Source organism: Tupaia chinensis, unplaced genomic scaffold (genome assembly GCF_000334495.1).
Source record: "Tupaia chinensis unplaced genomic scaffold, TupChi_1.0 Scaffold000232_3, whole genome shotgun sequence".
Lineage (NCBI taxonomy): Eukaryota > Metazoa > Chordata > Mammalia > Scandentia > Tupaiidae > Tupaia > Tupaia belangeri.
In genome coordinates this window covers 340,433-357,542 of record NW_006159709.1, presented here as the reverse complement: position 1 = coordinate 357,542, position 17,110 = coordinate 340,433, and the positions used below count along the sequence as shown (strand labels likewise).

The following is a 17,110-nucleotide window of genomic DNA, read 5'->3' as shown; positions in this document are numbered from 1 at the left end:
GAATTTTGTATAATTTGTATACTTGTTTCCAATCAAGCAAACTTAATAAAGCCTATATTATTAATACACCCATATGACTTTGGATTTTTAAGAAAATAACATTGGGATAAAGCATTTGCCTCACTAGTTGTTTTTCCCCCTATTCTGCTCTGCCTTCTGGATAAAGAATAAAGAGTTCTCAATCCCAGAAAGAATATCAATGTTCATTTTTCTCCACTGTGAGACACAGAACTGAGCACTCGATGATGCAGCCACGGGTGTGTGCACACTACAAGCCAGTGTCATATTGGCCTGGTTCTTTTCATTGGAGGTCTGATTTAGCAGGCAAACTTTCAAGGCTCTGTGCTGATGGATATACCCTGGAGCCAGCTTCAAAGCCAGATCTTAGACTCATGGAAATAAACTAAGTATAGTACTTCAATTACAAAGAACTACTTTGAATTTCAATATATGCACAAAACTGTTCATCCTGGGAATCCTAGCCTTGACTTCTGGCTCCATCTCTTATTTGGTCCCTAGCACTCCCCTCAAGGTGCCATTTTAATTTAGTTTGCATTCACACCTACAGTGGTCTCCCTCATCCGTGCTTTGGCTTTCCACAGTTTCTATTAGCCATGGTACAGTACAGTAAGATCATCTAAATGAGAGACCTCATTCACATAACTTCTATTACAATATGTTGTTTTATTTCAATATTATTGTGGTTTATTTCCTACTGTGCCTAATTTGTAAATTAAACTTTTTCATAGGAATCTATGTATGTGTTAAGTATACAGGGTTTGTTGCTATAAAATACATAAGGTTTGGGGCTATCCTTGGTTTCAGGAATCTACTGGGGTCTTGGTCCCCCTCCCCCGAGATGGGAAGTGTACTATACATCAACCAAGTTCTACCATATTATCTAAATATGTATCTCTTTGTGAATTAGTAGGCTTTTGGGGAGATTAAAAGTCATCCTGCTTGTCTTAACCCAACCAGGCAGCAGCTGGAATATCCAGAGAGACAAACCAGTTTGTTTCATCTTCATCAGAGCTTCTAAGAACGGGTGCTAGCCTGCTGGTACCAGAATGGATGAGAGCAATCCTTCCTGTGTATCCCAGGTGGGGCTTTGAGAGTAAGCTGGAAACAAGGCTAAACAGAGCTGTCAGTGAATGGGCAGTGAACATAAATGAAGTCCCTGTTTCTACAGACTATAGAGAAAATGACACTGTTCCTGACCTGGAGGAAATACAGTATTTATTCACACATATGAATATACTTACACATGTTTGCACACACATGCACATATGCACACATGAACACACTCTCATTCTTGCATACCTATGTATACATACATGCACACATGCTCCTGATATAGTGGAAAAATACTTGTGAAATGCTCAAGGAAATAAAAATTTTTAAATTAATACAATTGTGCTACCAAGGTTATAAGGTATAAAAGAGATTCTTCCATAAATGCTTCCTCTACCTTACAAAATTAAACACCAGAACAAAGAAACATGGGAAAAGGGGTAAATACCGGAAAAGCTGAGTAGCACAATTATATTCACAGCACAGCAAAGGGGGGAAAGGCTAAAGCTGCCAAAGAAAAGCAAACCATTTAAGGTTAAAAAAAAAAATCAGAGAAACAAGAAAAAGAAGAAGGAAAGGAACAGGCCAGAGTCACCAAGGACTGATAAGCTTTTAGGCTGACTTGATAATGTGGGAAGAAAGGGGGTCTGCAATTAAATACATGTGATCTGAGATTCCATTTTAACTTTCAGCCAAAATGAGTCATAAGACATTTTGAAAGGTAGGGACTGAAAAATAAGGACAGAATTTCCCTTAAGCATATAATAGTTCAAATGGGACAAAATGTGGTTTAACAGCTTTCTGATTATAAAAATACATAATCACTTAGGTCATTTGAAAAATGCAAAAACAAGAATAAAAAAGAAATACCCAGAGTCCCATTATCAGAGGATAAAAATCTGTTCATGCATATTCTTTGGATCACATACACACAAACTGTGAAACACTATACATGCTGAGACTTTCTTTCTCATACCATACCCTGTCATAAATAATTTTCCATGATACAAATGATCTTCTGAAACTATAATTTTTAGACACTTGATTGAATTTTTTATCGTAGTTTTTTATTAGTTTTTATCGTAACCAAAGTGCTATGACTATCTTCGCATATAAGTTCTAATTACTACCTTAATTATTTTCTGTTAACTTCCTTAGAATATATTTTTTAAATAATTATTTTATTTTAATTTTATTTATTATTATTGTTACTTTCCAGTTTGATCATACAGAGACAGAGAGAGAGAGGGAAAGTGAGAAAGCAAGCCACCAGATTCAGGACTTGAACCATGGTCGGCCATGTGGGACTCCAGCGTCTTTAACCACCACGCCACCTGCCGGCCCCAGAATATATTCTTGAAGAGCAAATGTGGTGCCTACTTCAAAGGTACAAAATGTCTTTTTAGGGGCCTTGTGGTTAAGGGATCACATGGCCAACCAGATTCAAATCCTGACCCCAGGGGTTTGAAATACATGCTGGACACATGTGCACACATGCAAAAATCTCAAAAAGTTGGGAGAAATGGAGAACGGATTGTGGCATGACCATATTCACTAGGGAGTAGTTTCTCTTGTTCTCGCTCGCTCTCTTTTCCTCTGGTGAGCATGCATACCTCTGGTAATTTTTTTAAATTTTTTTTTTAGAAATGTTTTAACAATTTATGCTATCTCTGGCAGTACAGGAAGTTTTGCTTTACTAAACCCTAGCCAACAATGAGAATTTTTCTTTTATAAGGTACCAGCCCTAGGGACGAGCAGATAGCATAATGGTTACATTGCTGGACTCCCACATAGTTGACCATGGTTCTAGTCCCAGACCCAGCGGCTTGAAACACATGCTTGGCACGTGTGTGTGCCCAAGATCCCAAGAGGAGAATGGAGGAGAGGGACTGCATGTGGCCATCTCCCCTGGAGGGTGATTTCTCACCTTCTATCTCTTTCTCGCTTTGTCTCTCTGGCAAGAACACATATTCTATAGCAAAAAGCTCTAAAAAAAAAAAAAAAAAAGATATCAGCCCTGCAGCATGGTAGTTAAGCCCTGTGCATGTGGAGCCTGAGCCCACATAGCCAAGTGCAGCTCAAACGCTGGTCCCAGCAGCTTGAGAAACATGCTGGGCATGTGTGCATGTGTGCCTAAAATCCTAACAAGGAGTAGATTTGAAGGGAGAAAAACTACAGTATGACCAAGGCCCATTAGAGGTCTCCTCTCTCTCCCTCTCTCCCTCTCTCTCTCTCTCCTTCCTTCCGACATTCCCTCTGGCATTTTTTTTAAGTGGGGGGGAAGAAATCCTCTACTAGATTGATAATGTTAAAAAAAAAAATCAATGTCGAAAGCACCATTAACCTGAGTCTAGTTTATTGTTGGTGATACAAAGTCAACCTCTGAATATGCACAGTTCTTAGACTTTTTGGCACCATAAACTCCTTTGAGAATCACTCTAAATCTATAAACATATTTCTATAAAAATACTCACAGCACTATATAGTAAAATAGTCTCCTTGGAGCTCATCCTGGAACAACCTCCAACCAACTTTTAAACATCTGGCCTAAGTGGAATTTCTGGAACATGAGCTCATTTGTAAACCAGTATTCCAATAATCAGCTTAAGCACATACAGCATATATGGTTTAGTGAGAAAGGATTCAGCTTGAGCCAAGAGACTAGGTTTCTGGTTCTAGCTCTACATCCACACATGCTTAGGTCCTTATCACAGGCTGGGTCTCTAGCATTCCTTTCATCAATAAATCCAGGAAGTCTAAGATAATGTCAGCTTTCACTCATCTGCTGTAGATAATCACTCTGTGGGCCATTTATGATTATTTTCTTTCCCCCAACAGAACTCCTTGGGAGTAATCCCCTTTATATCTGCTCTAGGAATACAAATTAACATCAATACTTCTATCTTCCATAATTGATTGAAAGCCCATTGAGTGCACAAGCTCCATCTAACTCAACTGCCTAACTTACTCACCATATTCACAAAAAACTCTGTGTTAACATGAACCAAAGAAGATCTAGCCCAAAGAGGACAGTCAAATAAAACAAGTAAAATAAAATTTTCTTTTTGCTTGGGTTGACTAATGTCTAAACACACATATGCACAGGCCATCACTTCAGCTTAAATAAAATGTTTACACAGCTGATTCTTGTTATTTGTGGCAGTTATATACTATAAAGTCACTGAGAACACTAGATTAGCAAATACTAAACCATTGCTTCTAGAAGAAATCCAAGGTTCAGTTCCTGCAAGCTTCTGATCATGATATTATTTGTCAACCCATCAATATATAGCATTTTTTTTTTACATATGTTTCTGTTCAAAGATATCTTACTTTGGGACCAGACGGTAGTGATGGCACAGTGGCTCTACAAAATAATGCTATGTGAGAAGGTTCCCAGTTCATGTCTAGAGTGTGCTGGGCATATGCCTGGCCATGATCTGGGGCTCACAGAAAGTTAGTGGAAGATCACAGGGTCATTAAAGGTGCTGTCTTTCTGAATCTTTGTCCTTGTTTCTGTCTCTCTCTTCCACACAAGATAATCCATTTCTCCATCCTGTCCGGAGTTTGGGCATACACACACACACACACACACACACACACACACACTCTACATGTTTTTCAAGTCATGCAGGCTGGGACTCAAACCACAGTTGGCTATGTGGGATCCAGTTCCTTATGCTTAACCACTGTACAAAAGGATCAGCCTCCTCTGCAGTTTTTTTTTTTTTTCTTTCATTTCATCTTCCCTTCCCTTAACCTACCAATGAATTCACCTTTGCTTCTTGGCTACAGCTCTGGCCTTGTTTAGACCAAGATTCTATTTTTCCTTTTTCCCTCTCCATTCATGCCTGACCTTTTCTTGGAGTCTCCTTTTGCACTTAATCCTACTCCACCTCCTCCCCACCCTACTCTTCTTTTATGTCTTCAGCCTCTAGAAGGCCATGTTCTTTGGAAATAGTTTTTTTTTCACATAGGGCTAGGTTTATCAACATTTGGGATGAATACTTGGCCTAACGAGCTTCCCTGGCACAGAACAGAGCCTTTTGGTGTAGAGGACGATGAAAGACAGTGAATGGCACGATGAATGAGAGTGACTGGTGCCAGCAGGGCCAGCATGAGAGCTAGGCAGGCAACCTGTAGGTGGGAGCAGGAGAGGAACCTTGTCATAGCCAGTTTCACCACCACTGATCCAACCACAAGCCAACTCTGAGGAACAGTTATCCTCTGATAAGGAGGAGAGGCCAGGCCTGGGACTGAAAGGAAGACAAAGTGCATAGGAAGTCCAGGAAGCAAGGAGCTCTGCCAAGCACAGGAAGCAAAAGAGAGGCAAGTGGGAGGACTCTACATAGCAGCTACTAGGACAGTGTGATACATCCTCCAGCTTCCAAGGTGCAAAAATTCTCAGCAGCCAGTCAGAGGAAAATACACAGAAAGAAAGAGCAGAGGAGGAAGCCAGCACGGCAGCATCCTGCAAAATATTTTCTGCCCTTGGTCTCCATTTTGAGGTTTCTTTCTATTTTTTTCTCCCTATCTTGGACTGCTACGAACCATACTCCTCTTTAGCCTAACTTGAACTCATCCTCCAGGTTTGGGGGGACTTTATAAATATGACAGTGTTTATCTTGTATCTTAAAGAATGAGCACAATTTTAATAAAAAAAAAAAAAACTACAAACACATTTCTACCTAAAGAAACCTTGGAAAGACAGAGTATTAATGAAGATTTACAATTAGTCAAAGTGCAGGGTATAGCAAAGGAAGCAGAAGGCAGCAAAGATAGGTGGGCAAAGCCACAGAGAGCCTTGAAGTCTTCGTAGGGTTGAACTATTTCCAAAGACAATGGAGTGTCTATGAATGTGTGGGAAAATTATTATGGCATGATTTTGTTTAAAAAGATCATTTCTGGCAATAGCATAAATGACAGATAGAAGAGACAAAAAATTAAAAAATAAAAGAAAGTAAAGCAAGTGGTAAGGCAGTTACTGCAATATCTTTTAATCTCATAGAAAATTAAACTATGTGTTTGTGAATATATTTTTTTCATTCTCTGAGTTAAATAATTTTGAGTAAATGTTTGTAGCTATTCAAGTAATATTTAGAAACATTGGATGGCAATAGAAGCAGAAAGTAACAGAGTATCTTCGATGCTAAAATAAAAATAAAATTGCAACCTAGAATTCTATACCTAGTGAAAATATACCTCTGAAACAAAGGCAAAATAAAGACGCTTTAAGAAAAACAAAACTGGGAGACTCCTCAGCAACAGACACATACTCAAGGATATAGATACTCTTCAAGCAGGAAGAAAATTCTAGCTAATCACAGTTAGAAGACAGATACAGAGGGGAGAATATGAGCAAAAAAAAAAAAAAAAAAAGAGGCTAAATATATGGGTAAATCTAAATGAATCCTGAATGGTTAGAGCTGGAGACATTATAATTACAAATTTCAAAATATACTATAATGTCATAGTAACAAAAACCAGCATGGAATTGCCAAAATGAACAGACATAGACCAAAGGAATGAAACAGAGAATCAAGAAATAATTCCATGAATATATGGTTGATTTTCAACAAAGGTGGCAGGAACATACAATGGAGGAAAAACAGTCTCTTCAATAAGTAGTGCTGGGAAAACTAGAGCTCCATGTACAGAAAAATTAAGCTAGATCTCTATCTCTGACTATATACAAAAATCAACCCCCAAAAATTAAAAACTTAAACATAAAACTTGAAACAATGAACTTACTAGAAGGAAACAAAGGAAATACTTTGAGACATTGGTACTGGCAAAGAGTTCATGAATAATACTTCAAAAGCACAGCAACAAGGCCAGCAGGTGGTATGAAGGTTAAGTAACTGGATCCCACATGGCAGACTGCATTAAAATCATGCCAGGAGGGGACCAGCAGTTAGTGTAATGTCTATGTCACTGTATTCCAATGTAGTCGACCGCCATTCAGATCCCGGACCCAGTGGCTTAAAATTCATGCTGGGCGCGTGTGCATGCATGCCCAAGATCCTGAGAGGAGAATGGAGGATAAGGGATTGCAGCGTGGCCTTCCCCCTGGGGGGTGATTTCTCGCTTTCTGTCTCTCTGTCTCTCTCTGTCTGGCGAGTGCACGCGCCCTATTGCATAAACCTCTCAAAAAAAAAAAAAATCACACCAGGTACATGAGCGTACCTACCCAAAATCACAAGAGGAATATGGAGACGGGATTGTGGTGTTGTCATCCCTCTGGGAGTGATTTCTCAATTTCACTGTGTCTGTCTTTCTCTCTTAAAAAAAGAAAAAGACATAGTAACAAAAGAAAAAATAGACATGGGATTATATCAAACTAAAAAGCTTCTGCTCAGCAAGGGAAACAACCAATATAGTGAAGGTATAATCCACAGAATGGCAGAAAATATTGTCATATTATCCATCTGACAAGGAATTAATAACCAGAACATATAAGAAATCAAACAACTCAATAGAAAAATAAAAAACTTCAAAATGGGAAAATTACCTGAATAAACGGTTCTTATAAGAAGACATACAAATGGCTGAAAAACATAAAAAAATACTCAACATCACTTATCATCAAGGAAATGAAGATTGAACATTAATGAGATACCAATTTACCCTAAGTAGAGTGGCTATTATTGAAAAAAATAAAATTAAATTAAAATAACAAATACTGGCAGAGAAATGCACAGTTTTACACTGTTGTTAGGAATGTAAATAGGTATAGCTATTATGCAAAATGGTATAAAAACCTCATAAAACTGGGTCCAGCAGGTGGCATGGTGGTGGAGGTGCTGGACTCCCATATAGCCAACCATAGTTTGAGTCCCAACTCTGTCAGCTTGCCTTATCACTTTTCCTGTCTCTGGTGAGCACATATGCCCTAGAACAAATTAAAAATAATAATAATAATAATAATTAAATAAATAATTCTTTTTAAAAGATTTAAAAATCTTAAAAACAAAAATAAAAATTTAATTATTCAGAAATACTACTACTAAGAATATACTCAAAGGAAAATAAATCAGTATGACATAAAGATATTTGCACACCAATGTTTATTAAAGTACTATTCACAATTTCCAGGATATAGAAGCATCCTAAGTGTCCATCAACTGACAAATAGATAAAGAAAATGTGGGATATATGTAAAATAGAATGTTATTCAGCCATTTAAATGGACAATTTTCTATCATTTGACATTAAATAAGTGATATTGGATGACACTGTGTTAAGTGAAATAAGCCAGGCACAGAAAAATACCATATGTTCTCCTTCATATATGGAAATAGAAAAAAAAGAAAAAGCCTCATAAAGATAGAAGGAGGAAGAATGACTGCCATAGTCTCAGAACAATGAGGGCAGAGGACAATAGAGGAATTTTTTTTTTTTTGAGAGGTTTTTGCTATAGGGTGCATGCGCTCGCCAGACAGACAGAGAGAGACAGAGAGAGACAGAGAGACAGAAAGCGAGAAATCACCCCCCAGGGGGAAGGCCACGCTGCAATCCCTTCTCCTCCATTCTCCTCTCAGGATCTTGGGCACGCACGCACACACGCCCAGTGTGAGTTCAAGCCACCGGGTCCGGGACTCAAACAGCAGTCGACTACATGGGAGTCCAGCAACATAGCCATTACGCTAACTGCTGGTCCCGAATAGATGGATGTTATTAACAGAAATAAAAGTGCAGATAGGTAGAAGGAATAATTTCTGGTATTACAGTTAGGAGAGTACAGAGGACAACAACTTGCATATCTCAAAGTAACTAAAAGAGAATAGTTTAAGTATTCCCAACACATGCAATGATAGATGATAAATATGTTAGTTATTCTGAATGAATCATAACTCATTGTATTCTTATACTGTAAAATCACATATTTGTACCCTGATAAATAGGTAAAATTATTACATGTTCATTTAAATTTTTTTAAATATTAACTATTTAAATCTAATAACATTATAACTAAGTTTAACTTAGTCCTGGAATACAAGGTCGGTTTAACATTCACAATATCAATTTATTTGTAGTTAACCAGATAAATAGAATAAAGGAAAAATCTTTATTGTTTGATAGATTCAGAAATACCATTTGAGGGCCAGCTAGTGGCATGGTGGTTAAGGTGGTGGATTCCACATGGCTGACTGTGCAGCTTAAGTCCTGGACCAAGAGGCTTGAAAAAAAACACCAAGCATCTGTGCAAGGGATGCCCAAAATCCTGAGGTGAATGGGAAGGAACTGTAGCACGGCTATTCCTCCTGGGTGTGATACCTCTCTCTCTCTCTCTCTCTCTCTCTCTCTCTCCTATCTCTAGTGAGCACAGATGCCCTATAGCAAAAGCTAAAAAAAAAAAAAAAAATCATTTGTTTTTAACATCTACTTATGATAAGAAAACTCTTAGAAAACTAGAAATGAATGAGGACTTTTAAAATACAAAAAAATGACATTTATGAAAATAAGTTTTTAAACACTACCAAAAAAATTTTAAATATTGCATGTTGAAAGTTTTTCTTCTGAAATCAAGGAAGAGAAAAAAGATACCTGCCATCACTATTTCTAGTTATCAGTGAAAATCCTAACCAAAGCAATAAAGGGTGGGTGAAACAAAAACAATAAAAGGTATAGGAATGGAAAAGAACAAGTAAAAAATTCTTCCACAATATGATTATAGTATTCAAAAGAATCTATACATAAAGTGCTTGAATTAATCACAGAATTTAGCAAGGGTAATGGCTAGAAAAACCTATTTCTGGTATTTGTAACAGAATGAAATTTACAAAACAATGTATTTTACAGTGGCACCAAAAATATCAAATGTATAGTAATATATATAACAGTAGACATATAAGACCACTAAAGTGAACTACTTTTCTTTGTGTCAATACCACACTTCATTTTGTTAATTATTATAAATATTAACATCAGATAGTTTAAGTCTTGCCTCGTTTGTTTTTTTGTTGTTGTTGTTGTTTTGTTTTTTTGTTTTTCTCTAGAGCTCTATTGGCTATTCTTGGCTAACTGCATTTCCATATAAATTTTAGAATAAAAGTGTGAACCTCCATTTAAAAAATTATAAAGGCAGTGCATTTTGACTGAAATAGCTTTGACTTTAAGGGAAAACTCACATTGTTGTAACACATAATATTTCTATGCATGGTGCAGTCCCCCATTTATTTAGAGCTTCAAGTTCTTTCTTAAATGAGTTCTAAATGTGTATAATGTTTGAAATCAACAGAGTAAACAACATAATACTTAGTGTAAAATAAGATGACTATGTCCATATACTTGATTTTTACATACTGTGTGCTTGCTTTGAAAAAACCATACTGTACCCCACAAAGATGAAAAATGATTATATGTAAACCAAGAATCAAAATTAAAAAAAAAAAAGTGGGACCAGCAGATGACATAATGGTTGCTGGACTCCCATGTAGTCGACTGCAGTTTGATTTCCAGACACAGAGGCTTAACCTCACACCAGGCACATGTGCATGTGTGCTGATAATCCTGAGGGGAGAATGGAGGAGAAGGGATTGTGGTGTGGCCACCCCCCCTCCCCCAGGGGTTTATTTCTCGCCTTCTGTCTCTCTGTATCTGTTTCTCCAAGGAGTGCACGTACCCTATAGCAAAAAAAATCTCTGAAAAAAAATTTAAAAACAATTTTTAAAAAGTGAAAAAAATTATATAGAGTGATTTCTTTTGGAAAATTGAAAGAAAATATTTACTAGAAAAGGGGATAGGAGAGGAAGAACTAAGTGTTTTGCAGATAATATGCTGACTCTTTATCTGTGTTTCCTTTTCTCTACTGTATTTTTTTAAGTTAAAATAAGAAGAGAAAGCAATCCCTCAAACTATGACTGAGATGGCCACAACCCATAATGTATGATACATGAACAGCACATAAAAGCTCAAGAGACAACCACTGGATGGTTCTCTAGATCAGCAGTCCCCAATCTTTTTGGCAGTAGGGCTTGATTTCATGGAAAACAAGTTTTCTATGGAAGCAGTGAGGGAGGGAGGGAGGGAGGGAGGGAGGCAGTGGGGGAAAGGACGGTTTCGTTTATTGTGTACTTTATTTCTGTTACTGTTACATTCTAATATATAATGAAATGATTATACAACTCACTATAATGCAGTATTTCCAGTCACTTCCCACTGCTAGCATCATCACCTCTGTTCCACCTCGGATCGCCAGGCATTAGATTTTCATAAGGTACATGCAACAATACAGTTTACAACAGGATCCACGATCTTATGAGAATCTAATGCCACCATCAATCTGACAGGAGGCACAGCTCAGGCAGTAATACAAGCAATGGGGAGCAGCTGTAAATACAGATGAAGCTGCTCTTGCTCACCTCCTACTATGCAGCCTGGTTCCTAAAAGGGTTAGGGACCTTGCTATAGACGAAGGTTTTCCAAACTGCAGGTTATATGTTTAGTGGGTGAAATTAGCCTTATTTTCAATAAAATATAAAGGATAGAAATTATCAAAGTGTATTATATGCAGTAAGTTAACATAAAAATGCATGGCACTTTTGTTTAAGCTGTGCGCACACATAAATATACATACACATGCATTGCTGTGCAAAGAAATATGTTTCTTACTGTTGATCATAGCCAAAAATATTTGAAAAATTAGATGTTGAAAGTACCAACAAAACTCTGTGTCATCTATGTTATAACACCTGGTACTTATTGTTAACAGGTATTTTATAGCTGTATCATTTCTCTTTTAGCTCAGATGTAAACCAACTAAGGTTTATAATTCACATTTAAGAATATGATGAAATAGAAGTGAATGAAAGTCAGTGGTAAATATTCATAATTAACTGATCAACTTAAATAACTGTAGGTTATAAATGAGCTACTACAGAGGAATGTGACAACAATGCAATAAAAGTAGCCAGTTTAATGTCATTGAAAAGGATGAAAGAACTGGATATTAGCCCAGCAAGAAAGTTGCAGGCAATGTGTATTTCCTTTAAGAAGAGGGCAGACAGTGCTGCAGAGGCAGTAAGTGAGAGAAAGAACAAGCATCTAGGGAGATATTTCTCCTCTAGACTCCCACGCACTGGTCCCTTTCTGAACCCACCCCTGAGCCATATTCCTTTGGCTGGCATTTGCCTTCTTTTTTTTACTTTCCGTGCAGGGGCTGAACAGTCCCCTGCCACCAATCCACATCTGGCTCTATGTCTTTGTACTTAAGAACCAACTCTGGTAGGGCTGGCAGACACCATGGTGATTAAGGGCACTGGACTCCCACATGGCTGATCGTGGTTCTAGTCCTAAACCTGGTGGCTTGCTTTTGGGCAAAAATAAATAGATAAATAGATAGATAGATGTAAATAATTCTTTAAAAAAAAAAAAAAAACACACCCTGGCAATTTATTTTTCCAACTCTTTGGTTCAGAACCACTATCTTCTATATGATGTCTCCCAGACAGCCTCAATTGGGCTTTTGGAAAAGGAGATCAGGATACTGAGAGGTAAGCAGGGCAGCTTTAACCTAAACTACTGGTTTTATATCACATCACCCAAAAGAAATCCTACAAGTCAAATATCTCTATCTGGCATAGCAACATGAAACAGATTAGAATTACAACAAAAATTGTGATATAATAATGAGTTAGTACTTACTAACCATCTGTTTTATTCCAAGCATTCTTCCAAGCCATTTACACATATAAATACACTTAATTTTCACAGTAACTCTCAGGTAGGTGTGTTATTCCCATTTTGCACATGAAGAAAATGAGGCACAGTATTTGTAAGCACCTAGCACACATATCATAGCTAAAAAAGTCTAGAAAATATAGAAAGAAAATAACTGAGAACAAACAATAAGGTAACCAAGAAAAAAGAGAATATTGAATTACCAGTGTGACGTAATGGAGCTCGTATCAATTTTTAATTTGCCTTTAGTTAGAACTACAATGTTTACACATACTCAAGGTAAATAGATACTTGGACTTCAGTTACCTTAACCTGCCAACTTTTGTGTAGCATTTGTGAAAATGCCTAATGTCAATCTCAGAATGTTTTTACTTCAAGAAAGATACTGCCTTTGTAGCGTCCGGACTAGACTTCCTAATGAAATGTTAAAAATGTTTCTAGGAGTTCATTAGGATGTTAAAACACAAGGAAACTTATCAATAAGTGACTAAAATTCACCTTCCTTCTTTGAGGCAGTTGGTACCCTCTCTTATTTGGGGGATGCACAGCAAATAGAGAGACTTAAGATATTTTGAAGATCAATAAGACATTTAACCTGTGCATCCAAAATTGTGGGAAAAAATGTAAAAGACAGAAAAATGTTAAAGCTGCTCCAGGAATAAAACTAACATCAAACAACATTTATAATTACATAGGGGTTTCTCACCCCACACTTTCCTAACTAAAGTTGCTCAGATGTGGGAAAACAAGAAGGAAAGAGAGAGGGGGCTAACTATTAGCAGCAAATCTGAAGTTCTTCTTAAAAAAAGAAAGAACTTTCAGCCTGACAAATTTAGACATTGCTTCTCTGATGTGCGCTGTCACATTAGAACTCTGACCTAAATTTAGTGGTTTAAAAAGAATTTGGTCTCTACTCCCACCCATTTCCAAATGCCAGCTGAGAACTCATTTCTCAGACCCTTTTCATCCACAAGAAGGTCTTGAGAACTTTACCAAAAATTTAAGGACAGAAAGGTCAGAAAATGAAAATGCAGTATACAAGTAGGCAGTTTCGCCTCTTTCCTAAAATGGCCTGTGATTCAAATCCACAATACTGAAAGAGTTAAAATTCTGTGCAGTTTCAGAACAACCAGTTGACCTTTAAATGTACTGGTTTGAATCCAATCACCTTTCAACAAGCATGAAATCTGGCACAAGGCGTACTAACACACACCAATTATTTTCATAGTGTACATGACTAAGTTCACAGTGTCCTGTTTAGAAAAAAGAATAATGTTCATTTTCTAAACACCAGACTTAGAGGCTGAGTCTCTGTTGGTAGGATTTTCCTTTGGTAAATGTCTTCAAAAGTATGTTGATGAAGGCCTTTCCTTTAAAAAGCACAGGGCCAGGGCGTTAAAGAAAATAACTTTTCATTTTGTTTAAATTCTGTTATATGAAATAGTTTTCCCTCAACTTTTACTACGTCAGAAGTAAAAATAGCTGAGAAATAATGAATTATGTTGGGAAGTTTGCATGCCATATACATAAAAGAAAAAATCCAGTCCAATGAAATGTTCAGTCCTACTTTGAACGAATGCCTTAAAATCTAGAGATTCAAAACTGACGATGGACAGAATTGTCTACTCCCTCAAGTGACTCTTTTCAACAGTAATTCCTATAGCCTCAGCCATGGTGGAGCCGTGGTAGCACATTGCTCTGCAAAGCCAAAAGCCATATGGGGTTCAGTGGTCATTCCTCAGTCAACCTACACATGCCGAGCATCCGTGCACCCATGTTCCTGGCTGGCTGGGAAAGTTGGGAGGAAGATGGCAGTGTGAGACCCTCTTAAAGATACATACCTCTCTCTCTCACTCTCTCTCTCTCAATAAAGACAGACAGACAATTTAATTTGTAAATATTTTTTCAAGGGCTTTTTAAAAAAAGTTTTATTTTTCTAAAGGGCACATGAGCTCACCAGAGAGAGACAGAGAGGGAGGGACAGGGAAAAAGCACCCCACCTGGGGCCTGATCACATGACAATCCCTTCTACTCCATTTCTCCATCCTTTCTGAGACTTTGAGCATGCAAGTATACATGTATGTTTTTAAAGCCTCCAATCCAGTCCTTGAACCACATAGTTGGCCATGTGGGATTCACCTTCCCTAATCATCAGGCCATAACCTCCTTCACAGGTTTTTTAAGGACACATTACATGGCTGTTGTGGTGCCATGTTCAGAGACAGGGGTCTGAAATTGAGGACTGTGCTATGTGGCTTTATAGCCACTGGTCAACTGTTAAGACCATCTCTCTCTCACCTCCTTTGTCCTCTACCTGCCTGGTCCCTTCTGTGTCCCAAACCACCCCATCTTTATCAGAGTACTTGCTACCATGTCAGCTGGTTACATGATACACTAAACCACACCTGGACCATATTCAAGTCCAAGTTGGTCTTTGTTTCATCATTTAGCATAGGACAGAGACTTATGAGATTCCTTCCCAAATCTCAAAATCCTTCTCTCCCAGCTCCTTACGGCAGTGGGAGGCTTCTGCTGGCTGTGCCCATGTTTGTCAGCCCCTCCTTGCCACAATATTTGACGTTCCTCCTCATTTGTTCCCTGTCATCTTGTAAGCCCAGTAAAGGAAAAGGTCAGCATCCCACAGCTGTGTAGCAAGCACCCAGCTCAGCACCCACCCAGCCACTTCTGCTTTGGGACCGAGGAGGGAAGGGCTTGATTCAGAAAGAGAGGGCATCACCTGGGCTCAGTGCTGATCACAGATCATCGTAGGAAAACACCTGCTGGCCCAGAGCCTGGAAGAGTAGGACCCTGGGAGTTTGCTGTCCCTTGGAATAACCTGGTTATGTGTAGAATCCTGTAGACTCCTCCAAAAGCAAAGAGTCCCTCACAGAACCCTGGCAGGCAGAGTGATTCCACAAATGTGCCAGGTGAGACAGGCAGCCAACATTTCTATGGGTCTCCCTCTCTGCTCAGTCCTCACCTTCACTCATTGCTAAGAAGCAGAGCTCACTGCCAGGTTCTTCTAAGCAGCTACTAATTCGAATCCCTTTTTTCTACTCCCAGGATTGATTAGATGTTAAGGTCTAGATAGACATGCACAGCTGATTCCCCTCACTCCTGTCTGTCTTGCCAAGACTTGGGAGCAAAGAAAATAAAAATGTCTCTTTGATACCGTCTTTAGTTCAGCCTCCAACAAAAACTCTCTCCTCACCTGAATACAAGGGGTGCAATACTGCTAGGCCTGTACCTGACTCTAATTCAATGCATGCAATGCATGACTCCCTCGGTCACATTTCACTAATGTCTGAGACACAAAAACAGACCTGAAATTCTGTATGCTTGAGAACTGCATGGCAGTATAGTTAACACTTTCTAGGTTATTAATCGGGGTATGCAATTCGATTGTAGATGAGATCTGTTCAGGCCTCCCACTTCTGGCACTATTTCCTCTCTTCTGACTGTGCCCTACACACACAACTTCCACCAGAAAAGCTGTGCAATATCAAGAAAAAGAAAGCACAAGAGACCTGAAGACAGAAAACCAGGGACTCCTTCTCCACACAGTTATTCACTGAGTGGCTTTGGCCAGGTTGCTAAAATTCGCTGAACCCTCAGTTTCACACACTGTGAAATGGAGAATTACAATATTTGCCTTGTAAGGTGCTAGGAATGAAGCAAATGCGATCATGAAAGGTGGCACATTTTAAAAGTATAAACAGAGAAAGAACAAGAAGGAAGAATTGCGGCAAGGGGAGGAAAAACAACAAACTCTGCCCACTATCACCCTTTCACACTAGCAGGTAAAATTAAATGTTCAGACAGGACACCTACAGAAGGGAATCTGAACACGAAGTTCTTAGGAACTGCTAAAATGAGAAGCCGCTGTAATCGCTGAACCCTCTCGATAGCTAGGCTGAGCAGCATGTCTGCAACTCCTGGGTGCACAGAATCCTACTCTAAAGCTTTAGGACTTTGACCTGCTGGAAAAGAACTCATTTCACTCCCAACAGTATTAAAACAAGAGCAAACTTCAGGGCTAGAGGGTGGGGAGAGCAGGTGGCAGCACATGGAGGCAAACACCTCAGACCATGAACTTACTTTATCCCCGTGGCAAATGAACTTCAGGAGAAAATTGCAGCTTTGTGCTTTCTGCTTGGTCCCACTCAAATGGGAAGTTCTATTCAGAGACCCGAAATAGAAAGCAGGAAGTCCACAGAACTGATTTTCCTAACTTCCCAAATGCAAATCACCTTGCTCCGTCATAAATGAGAATTAGAATACGGTGTGAACCTCTTTTTTTTTTTTTTTTTTTTTTTTTAAAAGGGGGGGCAAAGGGCTTTTTGTGCACAGAAACACA

General features: G+C 38.5%; 1 long non-coding RNA gene across 1 annotated transcript in view; it reads right to left on the bottom strand.

Moving 5' to 3' along the window:
* The window catches only part of LOC102491838 (uncharacterized), a 279,406-nt gene extending 262,495 nt beyond the window's left edge, over nt 1-16,911 (bottom strand). The window contains exon 1 of the long non-coding RNA XR_003549373.1: nt 16,852-16,911. This is a non-coding gene — a long non-coding RNA (uncharacterized LOC102491838). The remainder of the gene's footprint in view (nt 1-16,851) is intronic.
* Between the last annotated feature and the right edge of the window lie 199 nt (nt 16,912-17,110).